A 6664-nucleotide genomic window follows, 5' to 3' on the forward strand; every position below is an offset into this window, starting at 1 on the left:
GGAGGGCCTCCCGCGGGCTCGCCAGGCCGGTGGCGTGGGGCGGTGGCGCTCGCCACGTGGCAGTTGCTGATTGGCGGCGGCAGTGTGTCCGGCCCGCCCGGACGTGTCCGGCGCGCTGAGGACGAAGGGGGCTAGGGTTAGGGTAGGATTGGATTCGGAAATTTCGGTGGAGGGACCTTTTTATAGGTAGGAGGAGCTAGGAGGCTCCAAATTGGGCACGGTTTTTGGCCACGCGGTCATGATCGAATGACCTAGATGATGGAGGGGGTTTAGGTGGGTTGTGGGCCACTTTGGAGGGGTGTTGGGCTGCAACACACATGAGGCCTTTTTGGTCCCTCGGTTAACTGTTGGAGTATCAAACGAAGTCAAAATGGCACGAAACTTGACAGGCGGTCTATCGGTAGTAAACCAAGGCCGCATGACAAGTCTCGGTCCAACCCGAAAACGTTTAACACCTGCACGCGAAAAGAGGTAGAAAGGTACACCGGGGGACATAGGAGCACCGAAATGCAAAACGGACAACGGGGAAAATGCTTGGATGCATGAGACGAACACGTATGCAAATGCAATGCACATGATGACATGATATGAGATGCATGACAAAGGCAAAACAACACGAAGACAAAAACCCGACAACGAGGAAATATCATAACTTAGTGCCAGAAAAGGCAAGAGTTGGAATAAAGATATGGCAAGTTACACACGGGGTGTTGCAGTACCTGTGAACGGAATGATTTTCTTTGGAGCGACTGTGTGGGATGTACATACGAATGGAAACGCTTAGCGGGGAGTGACTATGTGGGATGTACTTGTGTTCGGAAACAATTTCATCTTATAATTGTATTATTTTAGCTCTACTGTATGTATTTTCGTATTTGAGCGCTCGCGGGTCGCACACGTTCTCATTTTGCCGAGCCTGTGTGCCAGGAGGGCATATCCCCGACGGTTTCTGGGTTGTGTGGGAAGGACCCCCCCTATCGCCCACACTCACTCGGCGACGGTTCCAAATGCCATCGCGGAAAGGGGTTAAAACCATTTGTTTAGGACCGACACACACCAGTGAGTTGCATAATCTCATAGTCATAGGAACATGTATAAGTTATGAAGAAAGCAATAGCAATAAACTAAATGATCAAAGTGCTAAGCTAATGGATGGGTCTTGTCCATCACATCATTCTCTAATGATGTGATCCCATTCATTAAATGACAACACATGTCTATGGGTAGGAAACTTAACCATCATTGATCAACGAGCTAGTCTAGTAGAGGCATATTAGGGACACTCTGTTTGTCTATGTATTCACACATGTACTAAGTTTCTGGTTAATACAATTCTAGCATGAATAATAAACATTTATCATGATATAAGGAAATATAAATAACAACTTTATTATTGCCTCTAGGGCATATTTCCTTCATTTTGTACCTAGACCATTTGTTATGGTTAGCAAAGTATATGAATCATTTGAGAGAGCTTTTCTCCTTGTACCTCCATCTTGAGGATCAAGACCTCCTAAGGGAGAAGGATCCCCATCATAGGATCATAAGACCTCCTAAAGGAGAAGGGTCTACTTAGATCATCAAGACCTCATCTCCTTTGGATTTGAGAAGAACCTTACCTCTGTGCTATTTTCCCTTGATTGTTCATATTATGCTTATGGATCTCATGTGTCCTACTCTAGTGGATGTGTGATTTGGGTATGCTTGAGTGATTTCTCTGGTGTTCTTCTTATTCTTGCCCCTTTCCCCCTCCAAGTGTGAAAAGATCATGAACTAGGATTCCACCCTATAACACCTTTCTTTCCCTTCCTCCTCCGTCCATCATCCTCTCTCCTCCCTCCTGGTTCCTTCTCCTTGATCTGCCCTCCTCTGGGCTCTACCTTTCTCCTTCTTCCTCTGGCTTCCTGTTCTCACCTCCGCCCACTGCCCTCTTCCATTCTCATCCCTATCTGCATATGATATTTCTCAGCTAATTATCTTGTGCGTCAGGTTTTGTTGTTAAGTTAGATCCTAATGCAAGGATAATGATGGGCACCGACCTGGTACTAAGAGTATTCAGTAGACAATGCCCATGTGAAGTTGAATATGCTAGACCTCTGAAGAGATGATACTAACTATGGATTCGTGATTCATTGGTTCCGGCTAAGTAAATTATATGGAGAGCACATTAGACTAGTAGTTTGCCTATATGAAATCTAGCTTGTAGTTTTTGTAAAAGATAAAAAGGGGCTTGTATGGACTAGTGTACAGTGGACTACATATCAAAGCTTGCTCTTCAGTTTATTTTCCTCGATATGGGGAGTGATATACATACAAAAAGGATGATTTGATGCTTACTTTAATTGTGACGCCTAGATAATTAAGCTACAGTGAACCTCTGCTAATGATGCCACGTCACCTCAGTCACTGTCAATAAACTCACGTTAGTTTAAAATCGATTCAAATTCAAATTTGAATTAAAGTCAAATGATGGAAGTTTCAAATGTTAAAACTAAAATGGTCGGGTCATGCCAAATAATGCATAGGTAATCATGTTGGAGAAACCACATTTTTATAAAGGTTTAAATGCACTTAGGTAATTAAAGCAGTAGGTAAAACAATTATATAAATGCCTTTGGTATTTTGTAAAATGCTAAACTATTTTTTGTAAAACTTTCTATGGTAGTGGGTTATTCTGGAACATTATTTTATAAGATATTGACACTTTTTACTAAACTAAAAATAGTGTGCAACTAAAATAAAAAAAGGAAAAGGAAAGAAGAAGGCCCCCCTGGTCAACTGGGCCAAATGGCCCAGCCGACCAGCCCACTAACCTGGCCGGCGTAGCCGCCCCCTACTAACCTCCATCCCGGTCGAACCCTAAACCGCTACCCTCCCACATGTCCCCCACTCCTCTCCTCCCCCCACTGGATCTGGATTGGGGCACGACACCCCGACCCCATTGCCAATCCCCACCGCCTCGACGTCGTGCGGCGCCGTCCCACCGTCTTCGCTGGCGTCGCCACGCCCCACCCCGCGTTGGACGCTCCCTCGACGGCTTCCCCTCGCCTCACCATCCACCCCGAGCATGCTGCCCTCCCCGTATGGCCCACTATGAGCTGCCCCTCCCACTCGATCCCTCTCCCTCTCTGGATCAGGCAACTACCTCGATCCCATCGCCTTGCCGTCGTTGCCGCCACACTCTCGCCGCTGCTCCCGCCTAGCACTATCGTCCTGTAACAACCACAATGCGGCTATATCTCCCACGTGTCGGGGCATGACTTAGAGGCATAGCCGCATGGTAGGCTTGTCGCAAGAGGGGTAATCTTCACACATCTCATGTACTGAATAAGAAAGGGATAAAGAGTTGGCTTACAATCACCACTTCACACAATACATAAATAATCCATACATCATCCAAAATACAAGCAAAGGTCCGACTACGGAACCAAAATAAAGGAAGACAACCCCAAATGATAGATCCCCGATCTACCCAACTGGGCTCGACTACTGATCATCCGGAAAAGAAACATAGTAACAGCCTGAATCCTCGTTGAACTCCCACTTGAGTTTGGTATCGTCACTTGCACTGGTATCCTCAGCACCTGAAACTATTTGGAAGTATCCGTAAGTCACAAGGACTCAGCAATTTCACACCCGCGAGATCAAGCCGTTTAAGCTTATGGGTAGGAAAATGTATTGAGTTGGAGCTGCAGCAAGCACTAAGCAATATGGTGACTAACATATGCAAAAGAGAGCAAGAAGAGAAGCAACGCACGGTTGGAAGCTATAAGTGATCAAGAAGTGATACTGAAGCTACTTACGTTCAAGCATAACACAAGACCGTGTTCTCTTCCCGAACTCCGCCAAAAAGAGACCATCACGGCTACACACGCGATTGATTCATTTTAATTAAGTTACGTGTCAAGTTCTCTACAACCGGATATTAACAAATTCCCATCTGCCACATAACCGCGGGCACGGCACTCGAAAGTTTATACCCTGCAGGGGTGTCCCAACTTAGCCTATGATAAGCTCTCACGGTCAATGAAGGATATTCCTTCTCCCGGGAAGACCTGATCAGTCTCGGAATCCCGGTTACAAGACATTTCGACAATGGTAAAACAAAACCAGCAAAGTCGCCTGATGTGCCGACAAATCCCAATAGAAGTCGCACATATCTCGTTCTCAGGGCACACCGGATTGTCCAAACTTCTGGTAGGCCAACCCAGAGTTGCCCCTGGTGGCCACCGGCGGTTGACAGGTTGGACCAACACTCAGAGGAGCACTGGCCCGGGGGTTTAAAATAAAGATGAACCTTGAGTCTGCGGAACCCAAGAGAAAAGGCTTAGATGGCAAATGTTAAAACCAAGGTTGGGCCTTGCTGGAGGAGTTTTATTCAAAGTGAACTGTCAAGGGGTTTCCATAACACCCAACCGCGTAAGGAACACAAAATCAAGGAACATAACATCGGTATGACGGAAACTAGGGCGGCAAGAGTGGAACAAAACACCAAGCATAAGGATGAGCCTTCCACCCTTTACCAAGTATATAGATGCATTAAAGTAAATAAGGTATAATAATGATATCCCAACATATCCATGTTCCAACATGTAACAAACTTCAACTTCACCTGCAACTAGCAACGCTATAAGAGGGGCTGAGCAAAAGCGGTAACATAGCCAAACAACGGTTTGCTAGGAAAGGTGGGTTAGAGGCTTGACAAGGCAAAAAGGGAGGCATGATATTGCAAGTGGTAGGTAGCGCGACATAGCGATAGAGCGAACAACTAGCAAGCAAACATAGAAGTGATTTCAAGGATATGGTCATCTTGTCTGCAAAGTTCTCAGAGCTGTCGAAAGCTTGATCCTCGAAAGCGTACTCAACAGGTTCCTCGGTCACGTACTCGTCTCCCGGCTCTACCCAAAGCAAGAACACAAACAATGGAACAACAATAAATCACGGTGCAATGCACAAGCAACATGATGCAATACATGGCATGATATGCAAGACATGATATGCAATGCATATGCGTGCTCCGGAAGGGAAAGAATGATCAAGGCATCAACTTGGCAAACCAAGTATGCCACTGTAAAGATGAGATGATTTCGGTTGAAATCGATATAAAGTTCACCGGAAACGGATACACGGTTTGCAAATGGCAAGCAAAACAAGAATGGCATAATTCTGTGATTAACAGCACGATGCCACTTAGAATAAAGAAACTAAGCTACTGCACTCCAACATAGCAACAAAGCATATGGAAGTGATGTACAAGAGATGCTTGACAAAACATGAACACTGACCTATGACTAAATCACAACAGAACAGGTTCAAACAAGCATGGCAAAAGTGCAAAAGATATCAGCTTCATAGACTTAGAGAAATTACTAACATGTCAAAAACAATATCAGGAAGCAATGTTTAGAGAAAGCAAACAACATGATACAAGAACATATCATAGAAAACAAATCCATGGAGTGAATATACTAAAAGCATAGATCAAAAGTCCCTTACTGATCATGAGCCAAAAAGGCACCGAAGATATGATGGCACACATGTAAACATAGCAAGTTCTATAAACAGTTTCAGACTTAGCAGAAAAACAGAGCATGTCATAAACAGAATTATGATAGCAACTTTGCAAGCTCAAACCACTCACCACAAAGCATTACATGACAATCTAAGCATATCAACAGCAAGATGACATGTTAATGAAGCTAACCATGGCAAGAGCAAGTTAATAGGATGCATGGATCACTACCAACAACCATGGCAATATTGACTAACATGTTAACATTCTGCCAGGAAAATTTTATAGCAAAAGTAGAGCAATAACAAGACATGCTAGAGCACTCCATAATTGCAAAAAGGGGCATGGATGGATAGAGCATAACCACATGTTCAAAACACCCTTACTGAAGTATCCCAAAATAAGCATGGATCTCACTGTCGCATCAAGTTTACATGGCATCAAAATAACAGCAGGAAAAGGACTTAGCAAAATCCTAAGTCCCTGAAAACAGCAACATCATGGAGCCTAGTTTGCATGCTTGTGCTAGTAACCACACAGATCACAAAAATACAAGGATTGCACCTCTGTAAAGATGGCATGTTGTAGTTCAAAACAAATGTAAAGCTCATGCTCATATGATGCACACATCAAATGCAACAAAAATGACAAATCACCATGATCTTATAAGTACCAGCAGTTAACATTTTATAGCACGCTTTTATCAATTAAAAGAGGCATCATAATGTAAAGTATCATGCATGTAAATGCTTCTAACATGAGGAGCTCAGCGAGACGAACAAATCGATATATCATATGCATCATTTGGAGCTACGATCACCGAGATGTGATGCAATGAAGGAGGGATAAAATTATTGCAGAAAAGGACATAGAAGAAAATCACCTCCGCGAAAGTCAATGCGGGACGAAGTGGATCGGGACGGGGATGGTGTTTGGTTGGTGCACCCGTTGGATCTGGTCCCGGTTGGCGTGGACTTCAAGGATCGCCGGGATCTTGCCGGACTTGGAGGGGAGGACGCCGGAGTCGAGGGGGAAGGTCGGATCCGCTCGCCGGACGACGAGGAGGCGACGACGGGGCGCGCGGTGGCCGGCGTGGCGGCGCGCGGCGCTTGGCGGCGGCGGCTCGGGAGGCGCGCGGGCAATGGGCGGCGG

This window comes from Triticum dicoccoides, chromosome 6A (genome assembly GCF_002162155.2).
Source record: "Triticum dicoccoides isolate Atlit2015 ecotype Zavitan chromosome 6A, WEW_v2.0, whole genome shotgun sequence".
Lineage (NCBI taxonomy): Eukaryota > Viridiplantae > Streptophyta > Magnoliopsida > Poales > Poaceae > Triticum > Triticum dicoccoides.